The 22082-nt window shown below is 40.6% G+C and overlaps 2 non-coding genes across 2 annotated transcripts; both read right to left on the bottom strand.

The window, feature by feature from the left end:
- Positions 1–3404: 3404 nt before the first annotated feature.
- LOC120598226 (small nucleolar RNA SNORA65) lies at positions 3405–3534 on the bottom strand. Its single transcript, XR_005651543.1, has one exon. It is a non-coding gene; the product is annotated as a small nucleolar RNA SNORA65 (small nucleolar RNA).
- A 17225-nt stretch (positions 3535–20759) lies between these two features.
- Positions 20760–20867, bottom strand: LOC120598223 (U6 spliceosomal RNA). Its single transcript, XR_005651540.1, has one exon. It is a non-coding gene; the product is annotated as a U6 spliceosomal RNA (small nuclear RNA).
- Positions 20868–22082: the final 1215 nt, after the last annotated feature.

Genomic DNA, 22082 nt, shown 5'->3' with positions numbered 1-22082 from the left:
CAGGTCCTTGTAATGATAATATGCTTTTGTCTCCTGAAATTGCTTTCCTTTAAAGATTTTACAGGACCTATGTCTTCATTTACATATGAAAACAGTAGTTTCATTCTGAGCCACATCTTTGCCAACGTTTGTTGAGAACATTAGTAAAAAACAACACGTTTACAAAAATTCTTTCTTTAAAAACCAGGAAGAGCAAGAAAATTTGATCTGTCACCCCCAAGTCTAGGGAAGAATGTCAAGTCAAACTTTAATTACGTTCTGAGACAATGGAAAAAGAATAGGTGTTTGCATTCCTCTCAGGCCTTCTTCCAGTAAGAAAATGATGGTTTCCAGAAGTCTACAGCAATGTTCCAATCATCCTTATGGAGTTTACAGGACTAAACTGTTTAAAATATATTTTCTTATTTTTATACTCATGATACTCTGGCATTTTGGGTCTTGCTGACTGGTGTGATGTTGTGATTTATAATAAGAAATATGTATTTGGTCTTAGTCCCCATTTCTGGCACAGAGTTCTTAAAATCCTTGGAATTTCCTAAGTGATGACAGTAACAAAGGTGTCTTTTGTTATGTTATGAGATGGATTTTGGATCCAACATAAGGACTGGGGTTGGTTGTTGGGGGGAACCAAACCTGTGATTAGGAGGTTACAATTTTCAATCCCACCCCCAGACCAATTTCCAATGGTTTAATCAATAATGTCTACTTGAGGAAACCTCCATAAACACCCAAAAGAACAAGATTTGGAGAACTTCCAGGTTGGTGAACACATGGACATTTGGGGAGAAGGCATGGTAACTTTGAGCCCTATCCCCATACCTTGCCCTATGCATCTCTTCTATCTGGTTGTTCCTGAATTATATCATGTATAATAGATCAGTAATCTAGTAAGTAAAATGTTTCTCTGAGTTCTGTGAGCTGCTACAGCAAATTAATGGAAACCAAATAGGGAATCATTAGAACCTGCAATCTGTAGATGGTAGGCCAGAAGCACAGGTAACAGAAGGGATTAGCAGCAACAAAGTGGGTTGGGCCCTTAGCCTGGGGGATCTAATACTATCTCTTCTTCCTCTTCTTCTTCTTCTTCTTCTTCTTCTTCCCCTTCGTCTTCCCCTTCTTCTTCCCTTTCTTCTCCTTCTTCTTCTCTCCTTCTTCTTCTCTTCCTCATCCTCATCCTCTTTTCCTCCTCCTCATCATCTCCTCCTCCTCTTCCATTATTTAATTTCTCTTCCTCTTCCTCTTCTTCATCTCTTCCTCTTCTCTTCCTCTTCCTCTTCTCTCTTCCTCTTCCTCTTCCTCTTCTTCTTCTTCTTCTTCTTCTTCTTCTTCTTCTTCTTCTTCTTCTTCTTCTTCTTCTTCTATTTTCTTCCTTATTCTTCTTAAACATCATCAAAAAGGGACTGGGGAATAATACCTGCCCAATTTATTTTCAAGATGTTGTAAAAAAAAAAAGATGATGATAAGCATAAACTAGTGCCAGATTAAAACCTTTGGAGGCCCAAAGCCCCAAAATGTTATGGAGCCCATTCTCAATATGTAATTCTATATGTAATAATACAAGGCCATAATATAAGTAGAAGGGAGATGAGCAAGATCCTGATTTTTTTTTTCACATGACCTCTCATGTAGTTTAAAAATATAATCATATGTCAACTTCTTCTAAAAATGTTTGTTACCCTTGTCTTTTTGGTGCTCTAAGAATGTACTTAATCTGCCTTTGGATAATCCAATTCTAATTGAGCACTTACTGTGTGAAGCTCTGTACTTCATGGTAGATGATGCAATACGGTGACGTGGCAGTGAATGAGTGGTGGACTTCTTAATTAGGTCATCAGAAAAGGTTTCTCTGATGCGGGACCTTTCAAATTAGGGCCCAGATAATAAGGAGAACCAAACTAAGTAAAGATGAGTGAAAGGAGCAATCCAGTGTAACCACAGAACCAGCTCAAAATGGTCCTATCCTGTTTCTAACAAGATACAAAGTTGTTTTCAGAGACAACAGACCAAAATCACAAGACGTGCAGTTGAAGCATGTACAAAAAACTTTGACTTTCAGCTGCATCAGAACCAAAGTCTCCCTCCTCTCCAAGGGACAAAAGGACCTAAACATGGCTGGAACTTGAATAACGGAACCCTTTCAGAAGTGAAGGGTTCGTTGTCCAGGAAAATCTGGTGCTGAAGACCCTTACCATTTTTTTTTTATCATAGATGTCCAAATTCCAAAACTCTCCAACCAAAACCTGCCCTGTCAGCACTTCCACATACCATCATGTTCCCCCTAACCCCTTAAAATTCTCCCCAAACCCTAAATTGGAGAGACAGATTTGAGCAACATCTCCTGTCTCCTCATGGGTTGACCCAAGAATAATAAAGGCTCTTTCTTTTTCTCAAAAGCCAGTGTCATAGTTCTGGTTCCTTTGTGCATTGGGCAGCGAGCGTTTGCTAGGTAACACCAGGAAAAGGAAGTCAAAAAGAAACAGAATCCTGGACATCAAGTAGCTCCCCACTAGTCAGGGAAATAGACATAAAACCAGCTAATTTCAACACAGTGGGTTTCCTGCCATACTAGCCATGAGAACAGAAAGCTCTAAGAACCCAGAGGAAGGGGCGACTACTCAGAACTGAGAACTGTGAAAAGACTGTGTCAAGTGGTATAGGAAAACGTAGAATAGCACTGTGACGATTTAAAGTCTGTCTTCATCAGAGACGTCTGTTAGAAACAGATTGCTGGGCTCCACTCCACACTTAATCAAGATCTCTGAACTGGCTGCCTGGAAATCTGTGTGTTTAACAAGTACCCTGCTAATGGGAAGATATTTTGGAATCCTCCATTTAGAGAACAGGTCTTGGAGTCAGAAAGACTACTTGGACACATGGCTTAAATCTCACTTTCCTCATCAAATGTGGGTAATAATACAGTTTTCCTCATTGGGTAACTATGAAGATTAAATTAAACGAGGTAATATTTGTAAAGTGTCATCTTATTATGCCTATTGTAAGAAAATTATAGCTTTGATGAGAACTGACCAGGAGTCTCAGAATCTTACCATTAGGGAAAAAGACTGGCAAAGTTACAGCTGTTGGAATAAGAGAAGCAGACTAGAAAAGCAGCAGGCCAGTTTCCACTGCGGTGAAAAGACAGTAAACAGCTGCAACATTGTCAAAAGTTTGTAGGAAACAGCTGGCTTTGCCTCTTCGTTGTTTTTCTTTTTTGCTTTTGCACTTCCTTTTATATGAAAATTGTTTGATGTCTTTCCTTCCTCAAATCTAGTCCTTGGCTAACTTGAAAGGAAGTCTTATTTAAAAAAAGAGAACCCCATACAACATTGAATGGCAACTAGAATCGAACAAACTTTTTTTAATTAAATAATTTTTTATTTGTTTTTCTTTCTTTTTTCTTTCCAGGGTGTTCCCATGCTCTCAGTACAGAGTCATCCACATGAAGAACAACCCTGTTTCCTGAGCTGGGGTTTAATATCAGCTCACTACTGGACTGCACCAGCCAGCAGAGAACTGGTCAGGTGCAGTGGTGGGCGGCTAGTAAAAATTAAATAACTTTTAAAACAGAGAACCTAGTTATAAACAATAATATAAATGGAGCCACTTTAAATGGAGCCAGAGCTGCCATGCCAGAGGAACTGCCTTACATGTTACACCTCAAATGTTAGAACGTTAAAAACAGGATAAAATAACCTTTGGTCTGGCCTAAGCAACTTTATTTCTCATAGAACCTAACCATGCATTTTGCAAAGGTAACAAAAAAAGCAGTTATCATGACTACTGGACTGACGACTACTGGACTGAAAATTAAAGACATTGTTTAGAATCACTATGTTATGTGCACCAATAGGAATGCCTTCTTTCTCATAAATACCCATCGCCTTTGTCTCCTAATTGGAACATTATTTGGGCTTCTGCGTGAATTAATGATTCTCAAATAGCTATTCTTACTGATCTCAAATAAACTCTTGTTTCCCTCTCATTTTGAAAGGCCCTTTTATTTTTAGGTTAGCACATGGAAGTTAGTTTGGCAGAGGGAGGTCAGGACTGGGAAATAATTGGCTCAGACCCCTTCTACAGTCCACACAGTCTGTTACACTGTCAGCAGCCTCTTACATCTGGTGTTTACTGTGTGTCTTGATTGCATTATTTTTCTCTTGTGCTGGATTTAATCTTCTGTTGTTTTGTATAGTAACATGATGAACAGGCTTGTAGCCTAGGAGAAATAGGCTATATCACATAGCCCAGGTTCGTGGTAGGCGGTACTATCTAGGTTTGGGTAAGTGCACTCTACGATGTTCACACAATGATGAAATCACCTAACCATGCATTTCTCAGAACGTATGTCCATCATTAAGCAGCAAGACTGTATAAAATTGTTCATTCTATCCTAAATTAACTATTCAAAAACCAATATGCAACAAAAAAAGTCACTCGTTTTGGGATTGGCACTTAAAAACTTGTTTCAGAAAATGGTTTTCAGGCTCAATGTTATTTGTAGATGTACTAGAAACCACCTGTTTTTCTAGTCTTCAATGAGTTCCAAATATATATGAGATGGTGGAAATGCCTTTTGGGGGATTTGTTTTAAGCTCTATCTTCCTTTTATAGTTCTGGTAGAGTTACAAATTAAGTTACCAATTTGAAGTGAGAAGGAGAATGGGTTTCAGATTTTGTACTTGTGGTATGAGGGATGACAGCAGGTTGACATGTAAGTAGCAGCCACTCATCCACTGTACCCTACCTTCCAGGGTCAGTGAGGGTCAAGACTAAGAAGCTCCTGGGCTTTGAAGTCAGCCAAAGTTAGAAAAAAACTTTACATCATGATAACATATAATAGGCTTATTTTTTGTTTTAAGTAAGTTAACAAATAAATATGTATAAATATTTTCCAATTGTTTTCTAATATGGTAAATATTAAAATCATAAATAATACATCAGTCTTAACTTCAGTTAGAATGGCTAGTTGGAAAATTTTTGTATTCTTTAGAATAGCCTACTTTTTTAAAGTGACTTTAGGAAAGTTAAGCTCTAGAATTTCAGCAAAAAGTTTAACGTTTATCAAATAGTTCTTGAATTAAACTCAATGTCCTAGAAGCTATAAGGACTATTTTTCATGGGCAGATCAAAGTGTGGGAATTCCAGTTGTTGCTTTATATAACTTGAAGTACCACAAAGGCCTTTGACCTTGAAGACTTCCCTTTAGTGATTTGCATTGCTTGCCTGTAATTAGTGTTGTGATTAGAATACAGGCCACCATGACAAACATTTTTTCTTTATTTATTTTTGGACATTTTATAATTTCTTTTATCTTAAGAATACTTTGTAAAAGGTAACTAAAAGCCATGTGTAACAAGCACTTATAAACATCCTGGTTTTAAAAATCAAGAAGCAAAAAATTATTGCCTGTAATCTGAGGTCACTGAAATTGTTTTTGGAGAGAAGTCTAAAATCTCTAAATGCTTGCCACCTCCCAGCCCCTTTGAGAGAACAAATGTCTGTGATTCCTATGCATTGGGGTAATGGTTTTGTTTTTCTTTTTAATTTTTATTCAATTTATTTAAACTAAAAAACAACAACAACAACAACAACGGTTCACCCATTTTCCCCATCCCCTACCACTACCTCTTGCAACCACCAATCTGTTCTGTTTGTTTAGGTTTCACATATGAGAGATCATTTGTATTTGTTGTTCTCTGACTTATTTCACTTAGCGTAATACACTCCATGTTGTTGCAAGTGGCTAGACTTCAATATTTTTATGGTTGAACTAATATTCCATAAATAGTCCTAATGCAGGGAGGAGACAAGAGAATGAAAATGTTAATCAAGCTACATTCAGAGACTGCCTTATGCTGATCAGCCTGCAGCCCAGGCCAGAAAGACACCTGCAGAACAAAGGAATATTTCTGCTGGGATTGCTAACGACCCATTTCCCCACACCTGCAGAAGGAGAAACAGGAACAACAGTCTTTATGTGGCTGCCCTACACAAGTAAAATTATTCATTCCCTATGGCTAAAACCATGGGGAACCTATGGATTAAAGGCTGGGAAATGCCAGCAAGCCTTTCAGGCTACATACTCTTCCCCTTCCCTTCCTCACTGTATATCCATATCAAAGGAAATGGATAAACAAAGTCTTGAAACTGTAACTCACAAGAACTAAAGAATGACATGCAAACTGAATTCCCTGAACACTGGGGCAAGGGGGGTGGGGGAGGTGGGGGAGGGTCCCACTCACTGTCTTTCTCTCATTACCCTTTACTCTGTCTCTCTCACTGTCCTCAACTCTCTTAGTCCTTCTCACTCTCTGACTCTGAGAGGAGACCCCACTCTGTGGAGTGTTATCCCTTTTCTAATAAACTTTCACTTTGACTCTACCCTGGTGTGTATGTTGAATTCTTTCTACACTCTCTGCCAAAGGACCCTCTTCTCTCAGTGCAGGGCTTGGTCTCCCCTCTACTCAGGGAAATTTGCCCTGTCCAGCATCAGTCCCACTTGCTTGTTTTTTTCTTTCGTTGCTTTCACTTTTGGTGTCAGATTCAAAAAATCATTGTCAAGACCTATATCAAGGAGTTTACTATCTACGTTTTCTTCTAATTTTATGATTTCAGGTCTTACATTCAAGTCTTTAATCCATTTTGAGTTAGTTTTTGTGTGTGGTATAATATAGTGGTCCATTTTCATTCTTTTGCATGTGACAGTCCAATTTTCCCAACTTAGGGGAAAAATAGGTTTTCAGTGTCACTCTGTGATGTGATTTAAGAACAGACGAGAAGACTGCATCCCGAACTCTCCTACACTTTTCTGATGTGTGCTCATCCTTTATTAATGATGCATTCTTTGGGTCAAGATTTCTCAACCTCATCATTGTTGACATTTTTGGCTGAATAATTCTATACTGTGGAGAGCTGTCCTGTACATCAGGGATCCCCCGGGTCACAGACCAGTACCAGTACCAATTCATGGCCCGTCAGGAATCAGGCCTCACAGCAGAATGTGAGCGGCAGGTGAGCCAGCAAGCGCTAGCATCACCACCTCAGCTCCACGTCAGATCATCAGGCATAAGATTCTCAGAGGAGCACCGGCCCCTGGTGCCAGAAAGGTTGGGGACGGCTGCTGTACATTGTAGGATGTTTAGTAGCATCTTTGCCCTATATTCAGTAGATGCCAGAAGATGTCAATTGTGTCAAACTATCTTCAAACTCTGCCAAATAGAATTGTACCTGGTTGCAAACTACCGCTTTAAGTTAAGAGCTCCTCCTTATAACACACACACACACACACACACACACACACTTTATTTCATTCTTTCTTTTACTCTCTTCTTCCCCGTTTTTTTCCTTCTTTTTCTCTTCCAGTAAATGCCATTATACTTTCCTCTTTATCCTCAGCAACCATTCTCAGGAAAAATGAGAGTTTATTATACTCTCAGAAAACATAACACATAAAGCCATTTATTAGTCAATAAAAATGACTTAGGGTAACCAACCATCTCAGTTTAACAAAGAATAAAGAAGTACCCAGGATATGAAAATTTCAGCGCTGAAATTGGGGAAATCCTGGTCAGAGTTGGTCACCTCAAAGTAATGGGTAACCCTTTTAACCTCTGACTCATATGGTCCAGTCTGGATATAAACTCTCATTTGTAGACGCCCAGATCAAATATCCATTAGTAATAAAAGTGGAATTACATTCTATTTTAAAAAATGTATTAAAGTTGATTCTTTAACCACCTTCAGCAACAACTCTTTCATCTTTTTTCCCTCTTCCCCAATTATACCCACACTGCTCCAGCACCTTTCATTTGCCCTAAATTTCCAAAATCCTCTTATCTCTTTATTTTGAAAATAACCTTTTTCCTTTCTCCTCCGTCCTCTCAGGTTCTACCTTTATTGCCACCTTCCAACATAAATTCTGGGAACTGATTTGGCAGTGTCAGAGAAGGCACTCCATGGGTGGATAGATGCATTTTGCAGGAAATAAGCTAAGGCTGAGTCACCATTCACTTCTGTGAGGGAAGAAAAACCTCAGAATTATTTACATGTAATATCGCACATGTATTAGTTTATGAGCACCTTCCTAATAAAAATAGCTAGAAGTAGAAGCAGGGGAATGAAAAAATCACAACACTTTAGCGTTGATGAGATGTAAGGATGGAAAGGAGAAGATATATCCAGATAAGGTTCTGCTCAGAGTAGCTGAGGGGAGGCTATAAGGCTCTCAGTGCTCAGTATTAGTTCTTGATTACTTAACAAGGGGTAGAGTTCAAGGATAAGGGCATTAAAGGTGAATACAAATTTGCTGTTTCATAGTACTGGATAAAGCCAATGTTCAATTCTCTTGGTTACATTCTAATTTTCAACTCTTTTCTCCCCAACATTGTGTCCTATAAACCTAGTTCCCATTTGGCCAGCTTATTTGCTTTTCCTTCAACTGTTTTGAAGTCACTACACTACCCACCAGAAATTATTTTTTTAGCAGAAGTGTTCTAAAACACAGGACATAAGCTCTGAAAAGAAAATATTAAACTACGAGGTCACTAGTGTAATATCAAATGCCCACTAAGTTAAAAGAAGATGAAAACACTTCTCATGTATGGAGGCAGGGTCACTTTAGAAAAAGAGACAGAGGAGTACTGGCCCCTCATTCTGTGAACTTAAGTAGTTTGTTGCACTTCCTACATGTAAAATGTTCCCCCAAATAACCTTTATGATTCATATTCTGAATGCCATAAATTCAGAATCATTTACTTCCCTTTTAAAATCACTTCTTTCGCTTAGGGCAAAAGATTAAAGCATCTGTAAGACAAAGAAAGAGCAACTGCGGACAAGGGCATCTATTTCTATTTCTGAGATTCTGAATTCTGTAGAATGACTGAAGTCATTTTTGGGCTTCAGGCTCATAGTGACTCAGCTCTTTCTTTTTCTATAAATGTCATTATTAAGGAAATTTGATCTGCCTTTCCCAGAGGCAGATGATGCTTTTCATTTGATTAAATCTAATTCAATAAGTAAGAGTTGTTGAACTCCTGAGTAGGTTGGGTATGTTTGTGTGTTTCATCTGAACATTTATTAGAAGTTATTCTATCATCTCCATAGCCATAATTTTCCTCTACAGTCCTATCTTGAAAATGTTCTGGAAATATATTATCCCTTTGATAATGGCTGCCCAGTTCTGGTGGCAGAAGATAAAGTTCAGGGACTGTGGCAGCCTAACCCTGCTTGATCATTTCCTGCTTGAACAAGTTAGTTCCTGACTACACTCCCCACCCTTTCCCAGGACTCTCTGGCTGACTGACACTGGCGCAGCAGTTTAAAAACCCGCTTAAGTGATTAAGCCAGTTTTCTTATAGTTTGGCAGCCAATCAATGTTCTCCTTCCTTATATGTAATATCTATAGCTGTGTAGGAATGCAGAAGTACAAAATTGTATAAAACTGCCTTCCATGTTATAATCAGGGCTCAGCCTTTGGATAAGAATCTGCTGAGCCGGTGCTAGCATCAATAAACGCTGCTTCCTGCTAATTGCCTCAGTGTCCCATCTCTCTGTTGGAGAATCCTGCAACATTTCTGGGGGCTCATCTGGGATCCAGAGATGGTTTTTTGCCTCCCTTGTCTTTGGGGTGTGGCCCCTAGGGCACTGGGAGAAGCGGACTTTACCAGGCATGCTAGCAGAAGAAGAAGACTCTTCCAGCACACTAGTGCAGTGGCTTCAACCCGGAGAGGCACAGGAAGCAGCCCGGGAGAACTGCCCAACTGAATGGTAAGAACCCGGGTCCTAGGAACAGCCTGTCCACTAGAGGACAGAAGGGGAGTCTGATCAAATCCCGATGTCACCTGAGTACGTTTATTAGAGGAAACCATGACCTCACAGGTACACAGGGCGGAGGGTGGAGTGTGTTTGGTGTGTGATTGCATGTGACTAAGATGTGGCCTACTACAAAGAGAGAGTTGAGCCTTTGTCCACGGTTCCGTGGTGAACCTCATATGGTTTAGGGTGGTGTCACTGGATCTCCATGAGGAATCTACTCCAGTGACCTGAGTCAGGGGTTTATTCTGACCCACCAATTGCTAAGAGGCACCTGAAAGTTCCCCGCAAGGGAGCAGCCGGAGATGGGGGACGCGAATCTCTAAGACCATGTGTGACACCGACCATGGGTGAAAGGATGGGTGGACAACAGGGTAAACAGACACCTTTAGGTTGTATGCTTAAGAATTTCAAAAAGTTATTCAGGAGATTATGGAGTTAAACTCACCACACAGAAACTCTGTACCTTTTGTGAGATTGACTGGCCCTTTTTTGGCATTGGGTGGCCAGCAGAGGGGTCTCTCGATAGGGAAGTCATTGCAAAGGTCTCTCAAGTCATTATCGGTCAACCTGGCCACCCAGACCAATTCCTTTATATCAGTTCTTGGGAGGCAATAGTTCACACCCAACCCCCTTGGTTGAGAGTCTGTCTAGAGGAGAATTGTAGAGTCCGGCTAGCCCAAGCCTTGACACCCTCTCAAGATTAGTAAAAAGAAAAGAAACCTGTGTTGCCAGCACTATGCCAGACCGGCTCCATTCTGCTAGGCTTCCCAGGAGCCTATGGTCCAAATGACAGTTGCGGGGCCGACCTATTGACTTTATGGTTGACACTAGAGCTAAACATTCAGGTGTAACTTGGCCTGTGGGCCCTCTTTCTCAAAGACAAGCTACCATTATGGGAGCACCCGGAGGACAAACCTGTTGCCCCTTTCTGCAGCCCTGTTGGTACAACCTAGGAGGACTAGAAGTTGTCCACGAATTCCTATATCTTCCTGACTGCCCTGTAGTACTGATGGGACAAGACCTTTTAGGAAAACTACAGGCTCAAATTACCTTTGACTCATGTGGCCAAGCAGCCCTAACCTTGGGGAGGCCAGAAGCAAGGATCATGTTGCTCATGGTTCCCCAAGGAGAAGGGTGGCATCTCTATAGTCTCATAGGAGAGTCCCAACAGGAACCCGAGCTCCCCTTCAAAGTGCCTGGAGTGTGGACTGAAGACAACCCTTCAGGACTAGCCTGACATATTCCTCCAGGAGCTGAGCCAGCCAGCCAGAAACAGTACTTCATCCCCCATAAGGCACAAGTGGGAATCCAAAAACATTTAGAGAGACTTCTGAAGTATGGAATTCTCCATCCCTGCCAATCATCCTGGAATATGCCTCTCCTGCTAGTTCAGAAGTCAGGGACCAATGAATACCGACTGGTCCAAGATTTATGAGCAGTCAGCCAGGTGACTGTCACCCTGTACCCTGTTGTCCCTAACCCGTATACCCTCGTAGGCCTCATCCCCACTGAGGCAACCTATTTCACCTGTCCGGACCTCAAGGATGCCTTCTTCTGTATTCGCCTGGCTTCTCAGAGTCAACCAATCTTTGCTTTCCAATGGGAAAGCCCTGAAAGCAGAGACAAGGGCCAGTTGACATGGTCACGGCTGCCTCAAGGGTTCAAGAACTCCCTGAGCATCTTTGGGACAGCTCTAGCCTTGGATTTAAAGGCCTTCTCGGCAGATCCACACAGCTGTACATTACTCTAGTATATAGATGACCTCCTCTTAGCAGGAAAGACCTATGAGGAATACATGGAAGGAACACATCTCCTCAATCTCTGAGAAGTGGGTTACAAGGTTCCTAAAAGGAAGGCTCAAATCTGCCAAGAAATAGTTAAATACCTCGGCTTCCACCTGTCACAGGGACAACTTCGACTCTGCCCAGAAAGATAACAAATGATCTGCTCAAATCCTGTCCCTATCACCCAGCAACAAGTCCGCAAATTCCGCAGAGCAGCTGGCTTCTGCAGAATCTGGATACCTAATTTTTCCATCCCTGGCCATCCTTTTCCATCCTCTATGAAACCACAGGGGAGCGGGGTTGACGGGGAGAACAGAAGCCCCTGCTCTGGGAATCTACACAACAGGAGGCCTTTGAAGAAATCAAAAGTGCACTCGCTAACGCTCCTGGACCAGAACTCCCAGACTTAACCAATCTTTCTGTACATACATGAGCACACGGGTGTCACAGTAGGGGTCTTAACCCAACTGCTAGGATCTTGGCATCATCCCGTGGCTTATCTCTCCAAACAGCTTGCCACCCTGCTTGCGAGCACTCGCAGCCACAGACCTCCTTGTGTCAGAGGCCGACAAACTGACTATGGGGCAAAAACTGACAGTTCGAGTACCGCATTCAGCAATGATATTACTAGAGTACAAGGGACAATATTAACTCACCAACGCCCAGATGGTCAGATACCAAGGAATGCTGTGCGAGAATCCATGCATCCGCCTAGAGGTAATATGAATCTTGAGCCTAACCACCTTGCTACACTTTGGACCTGGCCAGTCAGACTACAATTGCATTGAAGTCATGGATGAAGTGTTTTGCAGCTGACCTGACTTGACGGTCCAGCCCCTCAAGGACCCTGGTTTAGAATATTACACTGATAGTAGCAGCTGTGTGAGGGGAGGAGAACACCTTGTAGGATATGCTGTGGTGACCCTACATTCCACTATTGAGGCAAAACCTCTGCCTAGGGGAACCTCAGCACAGAAGGCAGAGCTCATTGCCTTGACCCGTGCGCTTCACCTGGCAGCAGGAGTGTGTGCTAACATATACACTGACTCTAAGTATGCCTTCACCATCTTCCAAGTACTTGGAGCCCTGTACAAAGAGAATGGTCTAATCAATTGAAGGAGAAAAGACATAAAATATGGAAAGGAAATTCTAGAACTCTTAGATGCTGTATGGGCCCCCAAGAAAGTTGCAGTCATTCACTGTAGAGGACATCAAAAAGGGGGATACCATAATGACCCGGAAACCTGCAGGGCAGACCATGTTGCCAAACTGGTTCCTTAGCCCAGTCCTTTAGCCTAATGGGACCCCAAGTACTCTCCTCAAGAAGAAGCCCAGTTTAAGATTGAAAAGGGGAGTCTCCTCCTTAGTGGATGGTGGAAGTTCAAGGATGGGCGAATTGCAGTCCTTGGTACCCTAGCCCCAGCTTTTGTCAAGCAGTTTCTCCAAAGGACTCACCTTAGTCGCACTGCCCTAGAAACACTCTAGGCTGGTATTTCTACATCCCCCAGCTCTCTAGCATCTCCCGAGCAGTATGTGAATGGTGCGAAGTCTGTACCCGCAACTCCAGGCAAGGGCCGTGTGCCCCACCAGGGATGCAAAGTGTTGGTGGCACCCCCTTTGAGGAACTTGAAGTAGACTTCATTGAAAGGCCTCGATCACGGGGCCTCAAGTATCTCTTGGTCTTTATATGCACTTATTCCATTTGGGTAGAGGCTTACCCCGCTCGGGCTGAGAAGGCCCGAGAAGTAGCCAGACTGCTCTTGGCTCAGATAATGGGCCAGCCTTTGTAGAAATGGAAATTGCATACCACCTCTCTATCACAGAATTTGGGACATGTGGAATACATGAACAGGACACTTAAGACTCAGTTGAGAAAACTATGTCAGGAGACACATCTACATTGGGACAAAGTCCTCCCTATGGCACTATTAAGAATTAGATTGGCCCCAACCAAGAAGATTGGGTTCTCCCCCTACGAGATCCTGTATGGGTGGCCACCACCACTTGTCAAAGGACTACGAGGAGACCTCAAGGAAATAGGTGAATTGACTTTGAGACAACAGCTTCAGGCCCAAGGGACCACGTTCCAGACTCTCAATCAATGGGTTAGGGAAAGGTTCTCTGCCAGTTTAACCACAGAAGTTCATTTCTTTAAGCCAAGAGACTTTGGGTAATGGAGGAGTGGAACTTTCAGCCCCTAAAACCCTTGTGGAGAGGCCCCTTTACTATCATTTTGTCTATCCCCACTGCAGTTAAGGTTGCTGAAATAATAGCAGACTTAAACCCGTAGCTGCCAAGTAGGAATGTGTTCCAGACTCTTCTGAGCCCCTTAAGGCAATCAACTGGAAGAAAACATTGATTGCACCAACAGACCAAGGGTAAGACGTCGGCCTCTCTTGGGCCACACCGGAAGCTGTCCAATCTACATGCGGCAGAAGCCTGAGGACAACATTTCATCAGGATGGGACCCTAGTAGCCTCTTCGGAGGCTGGTTCTCCACTTTCAGTGGCTTTAAGACCTTAGTTGGGACAGTACTCCTCCTCCTTGGGACCTGCCTCCTCCTCCTGTGCCTATTGCCTCTTGTTATCCAGTCAATCACCTTCCTCATAGAGGCTATAATAGAAAGAAAACTGCAGCAAAAGTCCTCATGTTATGGAGGTACCAGCCTCTAAATCAAAAATTAGAAGAAGGAGATGATGCTCTCTGACTCAGTCCTGGGTCCGAGCATCAAAGGGGGGAATATGGCAGCCTAACCCTGCCTGACCATTTCCTACTCGAACGAGCTAGTTCCCAACTGCACCCTCCTTTCCCAGGACTCTCCGGCTGGTGTGGCAGTCCAAAAACCTGCTTAAATGATCAACCGGTTTCCTTATAGCTTGGCAGTCAATCAATGTTCTCCTTATGTTCTCCTTTCTTATATGGAATATCTATAGCTGTGTGGGAATTTAGAAGTACATGATGGTATAAAACTGCCCACCATGTTACAATCGGGGCTCAGGCTTTAGATAAGAATCTGCTGAGCCAGTGCCAGCATCAATAAACGCTGCTTCCTGCTTATAGCCTCAGTGTCCCATCTCTCCATTCGAGAATCCCGCAACAAGACCATCAAGGTTGGGAGTCTAGTAGCACCACCTTCTACGTACCCATAAAACAGAAACTCAAAGCCACCAAGGATCTGGAAATGCCCTCTGACAAATACTGGCTTTTGCTTACATCTTAGGTTTTTCACTTTACTTTGATGTTGGTTTTTATGAATATCTTAGTTTTCTTGTTATCTCAGAGAAACGTTAAATATATTTTATACTTTTTAAAATAAAGCCTATATTGTTTTTGTTGATTGAGTCATTTAAGAGACCAAGTGGTCTGTTGTGCCAGAGATCCTACTGTTGCTCTTAGAAAATAAATTTGGTCTGGTCTAATAATAATTTACCTCCATTCCCTGCAGGTATAATATAAAAACTACAAATTCTGTTCCAAGTAGCTACTCCTTTCCCCTTAATCAATCTGTTTCAGAAGTCCTGTAAACTTGTAACGGAAAAAGCGGGCATTTTGGCTTTATTTCTCTTTCTTTTCTCCGTTTCTTCTTGTGTTTGCAGCTGTTGCTTTAGATGCATTCACTATCACATGTAAGAGGGAGAGAGGAGAGAAATCAGCTCTCTGTTTTCTCTGGATTATTGTCTAAATAGAAACTATTCAAATATGAACAGACAAGTTATTATAATTAATGAGTCATTTGTACTTTGATACAATCAGTTGGGAAATTTTAAAAAATTTAATTTATATTAACAATAAAAATATAAAGTACTTATGAATAAGTCTAAAAAAGATGTAAAAAATACTTATGTAGAAAATTATAAAAGATTATTAGAAAAGACCAAAGAACACTTAAATAAATGGGGAAATATTTATGGATAAGAGGAGTCAGTATCAAAAAATATGTCAATTCTTACAAATTTATCTATAGATTTAATAAAATTTCAATTTAAAAATCCCAACAGGATGTTTTTTCCCTATTATATTTGATAAACTCATTCAAAATTTACAGAGTTGAACAAAAGGTCAAGAACAGCCAAAATTCTCCTGAAGAAGTAAAAGATGTGTCAGGCAGACATTGCCCCATCAGATATTAAGCTAAATTGAGTAACATAGCATTGAATTGGTGTAGACACTAGTAAACTACTGGAACAGACTACAATGCCCAAAACAGACCCACCACTATATGAACATTTGACTTATGGGGAGAGAGAATTGAAGACAAAAGGAGAAAAGATGGGATATAGCACTTATCTATTGCTACATGACAATTTTCCTTGCCTCCATTTTATGTGCTTAAAATAATAACCATTTGTTTATTTCACAATTCTTAGGTCATCAATGTGGGCTGGGATCAATCAGATGCTTTTCTTAAATGGATCATTTAGCTCATTCAAATGTCTTCTGAACAGCTAAAAAATCAGTTAGGCAGATCTGCTTCTATGTTGGTTGGCTGTTGGCTCTAATGACAAGTGTTACTGGGCCACACACCTCTCATCATGCAGCAGGTAGCCCATGTATGTTCACATGGTGATGGTTGACGTGATCAGAGAGAGCAAAGGTAGACTAGGCTTGCGACTGGTACAACTTCACTTCTGCCATATGTTAACAGTGAAATTGTGGCAGCCTGACCCTGCCTGACCATTTCCTGCTCAAACGAGTTAGTTCCCAACTGCACTCCCCTTTCCCAGAACTCTCCGGCTGGCGCGGCAGTCCAAAAACCTGCTTAAATGATTAAGCCGGTTTCTTTATAGTTTGGCAGTCAATCAATGTTCTCCTTATGTTCTCCTTCCTTATATGGAATATCTATAGCTGTGTGGGAATGCAGAAGTACAAGATGGTTTGAAACTGCTTGCCATGTTACAATCGGGGTTCAGGCTTTGGATAAGAATCCGCTGAGCCGGTGCCGGCATCAATAAAAAAAGCTGCTTCCTGCTTATTGCCTCGGTGTCCCGTCTCTCCGTTTGAGAATCTCGCAACAAAATCAGTCATAAGACAAGTCTAAATTCAATGAGTGGAGAAATAGACATTTCTTTGTGGAAGGAACTACAAAGCATTATAGCCATTTTTGCAGTCTAGTACAGTCTATCCTTTGGACGAAATAATTACCATTCCTTCTGTTAGGCAGCTAGTCAGACATGAGCGACAGGGGGAACAAAGGAATAGGGGCCAAGCCTAGAGACTGCCCAAAGACTATACTATTGGTAATTACATAGTTCCTCCTGCATCCCCAGAGACAAAGGAAAGGAGGGTCATAATCGATAGTTTCTTTAATCTGGCCACAGATGCCTGTACAGATTTAATGCTCATTATACTGTCATTATAATACTATGTTTATGCCTGGAAGTGTTTATAAATCTAATTATAACAGATTGAATTCTGGGTAAGCACACGTGCAGTGGCAAAAAGTTACACAGCAGCCAGATGTTGATTAAAATGACCTTACTGAAAACCTGCTCCTCCTCCCTTGGGGCATGCTCTGTCTTGTCTCTTCACCTCCCAAATTCCACAGGGCTGCAGCCTTCCTAACTGCTGCCATCTCCTTCTAAAATGTACTTTCAATAAGTCTTACTTTTTCATCTCGCCGATCTGTAATTCTTTGCTGCATTGGCAGGAAAGAACCGAGGGACAACACACACCACCATCCTCCTCCTCCCCCAAGTCGCTGGGGCAACTAGAGATTTTACATCACCCCAGTGGTCACACTTCCACATGAAAGACCCCATAAATCTCACCTAATTATGACTGTGGGATCTTGTGATCTAAATCAGATCAGTTGTTTTTTGGAAAACAAAGGCTGTTAGAAAGATTTAAAAAAAAAAGATCAGTTGAATTTCCTCAGTTCTAGAGACCTATGAACTAAAAAACACTAATTATCTTCTCCCAACACTTCCATAATTCACAGTGATGAGGCAGGGACAGGATCATTACAGTAGATGCTGCCATCAGAAAGGGGAAGAATGTGAAATACATAGCAGCCACTGGTCTATAATAATTCTAAAATCCATTTGGAAATCTGTTGCCAGGTCTCCTCATTCTGGGGGTAGGATCTATTTCTTGATTAGGTCTAGTTTCGTCTCCTTGATCCATTGTTCTCCAAGGCTCTTAGCTCCACTTTCTGAGCTCTTGGCTCTATCGTCTGAGGTTGTTCCTTTTCCACATCCCACAGGAAGGACCCATATTTACAGCTAAATAGCTTTCTCTGATTGCTTCCTACTAGTAAAAGGTAAGGGTTCCAGAGGCGATTTTGTAATTTGAGCAATCTCAATTTGCTTGATCCAAGTGTGTGGTGATTTCACAACTCTTAAAACTTTGTGGTTTTGATGCCAGAGAGCTCGATGGGGCGATGGGTCGGGAGTTCAATGAGGGACCCTGACCTGGAGCTCTGGTTACCAGGTTTTTCTTATGTCCCAAGAAAGAATTCAAAGACACTACAAACAGCAAGCAGGAACTTGAGTTTTTGTTTGTTTGTTTGTTTTTAAGTAAAAATACGCACTTAAGAGAAAAGTGCTATAAATTTAGAAAGCAAGTCACCCAGAGCTGGATTATGGGCTTTTGTTTTCTTGAGGGGCGGGTGGGGGTGTGGATGGGGGTGGGGTTTGGAGGTGGTGGGGCAGAGATGTGGTACTTACAATGCAGGCAATATCATAGTGATATTATGATAAGCCAAAAAGGAACAAAGGACTCCAGAGCCTTATCCTGGGAGAAGGGATGTCCCAAGGCCACCCATCCTGTCTCCTGGCCTTGGCTTGTTTCTCAAGAGAGTCTCACACTGGAAATCAAAAACAGGGAGAGGGCCGATTAAGGGACAAGGGAGAAATTTCAGAGCCCCATCCTGGAAGGGAGAGGAAATGTCCCAATGCTAACTCTCCTGCCTCAGTTTTCTTATGTATCTAACTTGAGTCTATACCCACAATTCTTTTGAGAGAGAATTTATGGGTCGATCAGGCTGTTGTGGGATAACATCTTTGAAATTCTTAGACCTCCTTCCTTTTGAGAGAGTTTACTAGATACATCTTAATTCTTTCAAATGCCTCAATAAAATTTTAATAGCCATACCTTGATATGATATTTAGCCTCAGGCTTCTTTCACTTGGAAGATTTTTACTGGCCAAAAGTATTAGGGATGAGCAGCAGTTTTATTGTCTATATATTCCCTTTAAATTCTTTCTTTAGCTCTTTTCTTTCTTCTTAAACAACTAAATGAAACCAATCCACACTTTCAACATTTTGTCAGGAAATCATCTTGCAGGATCCATAAATTCATTAGAAATATATAAATTTTTAATCCGAGTTACTGCGGGCAACCAACTTGACAATTGTTTTCAACCACGTAATATATGTTTCCATTGTTCTGGCTTGCCATAGCAATTTCTTTACTTTTTTCCCCCCAGTGACCACTAATAGTTTGCTTATCCCTTTCTAATTTTTGCTACTGGGTTTTTAATGCTTTGCTACTGGGTTCTGAATTGGGTTCTCTGCCCAGTTCAGAGACCCAAGGCTACATGTTTCAGGTTATTACCAAAGCACCCTACTTCTAGGTACTAATTTCTGTATCAGTTAGTTTTTACTCTGTAACCAACCACTCCAAAACTTAGTTGCTTAAAACAAAAATCATTTATTTAACTGCTTCTGATCCTGAGGGTTGGCATTTTGAATAACTCGTCTGCAAGTTTCTTCTATTGGTCTCAGATGGTCTTACATTTTCCTGGTCACCTGGCAATCAGTGGCTTCACTCACATATCTGGCAGTTAGCTGGCCACATATCATCCAGTCGGTTAACGGGCTTATTTACATGGCAGTGGCTGCAGAGGAGCAAGCCCCAAAGTGCAACAACTTTTCAAGTCTCTGTGTAATTATTTCTATTAACCTTGTCCACATGGTCAAGTCCAGATTCAAGGGATAGAAGAATGCACTTTATCTCTTCATGGGAATAACTGCAAAGTCAAATTGTAAAAGTACATGTACATAAAGATACAATTTGTGGACACTTGTGCAACCTATCAATAAAGTGAAATGAAAATGAAATATAAAAATAGTAGTCTATTTTATTTTGTATATTAACCATACATCATAATGATAATGCACATAAATTGATAATTCAATAATATTCTTGATAGTGTGTAATGTATCTGACAAGAGCTTGTACTAGGAATAGGAATGTCAGTTCTGCAGTTTTCTTATTACTTGTGCATGCATAGTTAGCATCTTCAATTAGTTGCCATCTTCAATAGCTTTTTAGTCATCCATTCATTTTGTGAGGGTAAGTTAGGTTGAAATCAGTACTAGAATATGTAAATCCACTTAACTAGGCACATGTGGTCTGAAATATATAGCAAACCATTGAGAAAGGGTGCCACTGTCAACCCCTCAGCATTGTATACTTTCCATTCACCTCTTAGGCCCTCTTTCATACCATATGTGACAAATGATTGGTAGATAATCACAAGGGCAAGTGTCAATATGAATTTTTATTTTTTACATTTTATTTTAAACTAAAATTACATACACATACATATACTCATTCTCATAAGAGAATTATGTCCTAGTATTTTCTACTTGCATCCGAATGGGTTGTCTGGTATACCCCTCTGGAGAGTGTTTGCACCAGTGTTCTAGATAATTTCTCATTGCCAGGGCTACCCATAACATTCTGGGAGAAATCACATCACTTTAATTAAAGCACTTGTGCACAATTTGTTGGCTGGGGAGTTCTGTTCATCTATCTGAAAAGAGAAGAAGTCTGAATGTTTCGTCAAGTCTGCCTTATTTCCAGTTCAGGCTTAGGTAGAGTATAGACTTACTTCTAAGTCTCTCAGGTAGGTAGGTAGGTAGATAGATATGAGAGAGAAAGAGAGACAGAGAGAGAGAGAATTTATATGCAAAATGTATCATTCAGTTTGGAAATCTTGATTAATCTGTTTTTTTGTTTGTTTGTTTGCCCTCAAGCTTGAGGAGAAAGAGGCCAATCACAAGTAAAGCTAATAATCAGGATTTATTCATGAAACCAAATTCCCAGTCAAGTAAAGAATTTGGCCCAATGCATTCTATATCTTTAGCCCTTAAACAGTGATTTCAAATATACATATAACATTTATAAAAAGAGTAAGTTCTAGTTAAACAATGGCTTTATTGCTTGAGTACATAGACAAATTTGCATGCCATCCTTGCTCGGGGGCAATGCTAATCTTTTCTGTATCAGTCCAATTTTAGTAGATGTGCTGCCAAAGTGAGCACTAGACTAATTTATTTCAAAGAGAGATTTACAGCAATGTACTGACATTTAAAGGAGTTTCTGGCTTAACAGAATACTCTATTATTTAATTATACTAACTAAAGATTCTATAACGCTTGCTCAAAATTCACTAGTGCTCATGAAATTTTTGTTTGGGAACACTCATTTTAGTTTGTTTGAATCCTGTTTTATTAGCTCTGTGACCATAGGTTAAGTGACTTCATCTCTCTTACCCACCTTTTCTTATCTACAAAATGGGGACATTTATACCTATCCCATAGGACTGTTGTGAGGATTAAATGAGTTAATTATAAACTGTTTTGAGCAGTGTCTGGCACACAGTAGGCAGAGTATATGTAAATTTTCTTATTCTCCTCTAATTTTAACTGAACTTATTTGGTTGATATATTTTGTCTTTCTGCCAAACCTATTACATTGCCTAATTCTTAGGAGGAAAAGCATGATAATTCCTTAGTATATTACAAATAATTGGCTAGTGAAACTATTGGAAGAATAGTTTCTACAAAGATGGCAAATAACATCATAACATCTTGGATTTGTATTAGTAAGGAAGGAACATAATTAATGAGTCACATGTAAATACTTTAAAAATGCAAATGTTTTTTATTAACTGCTTTAAAGGTAAGAGATAAATATGAAGGGTTTGTATTTTTTCCCCATAGAAATTTGATCCCAGGAGGAGTTCCAAAGGGGGATTTGCATGCTTTTATTTTTCTTGGTATTTGGTAGAGTATCTGCTTCTTTGCTGAGTGGAAGTAAGAAAGAGCTTGGAAATTCTTACTTATTTCATAAATTTTTGATGGATTAGTTTACTGAATGATTATTTTGGGTAACTTTGCCTGTATATTTTTATAATCACCATGATAGGCACAAAGTGGGAGCAAAGTTTTAGGGATTTATAGGGAAGGAGAGGTTAATTCTAACATGGACTCTTAAGAGGATTTTTTTTTTGGTTTGTTTTTGAAAGAAAGTTTGGGCTAGTCCTCAGAGGATTAGTAGGCCTGTGTCTGGAGCATCCCTAAAAATATCATCAAGTATATCTGTTAGTCTATTTTTAGGTAGAAAAATATAAATTAATATTTTATGTAAATTAATATTTTTATGTGATTAAGTCAACCCAGACTTATTTCTTACTCTGCAGAATACTAGAAGATTCTAGAAAAGAGAAGGGCTACCTGACAGAAACCTCTAGTCCA

Source organism: Pteropus medius, unplaced genomic scaffold (assembly GCF_902729225.1).
Source record: "Pteropus medius unplaced genomic scaffold, Ma_sr-lr_union100, whole genome shotgun sequence".
In the NCBI taxonomy this organism is placed as follows: Eukaryota; Metazoa; Chordata; class Mammalia; order Chiroptera; family Pteropodidae; genus Pteropus; species Pteropus medius.
This window is presented reverse-complemented; position numbering and strand designations above follow the sequence as displayed.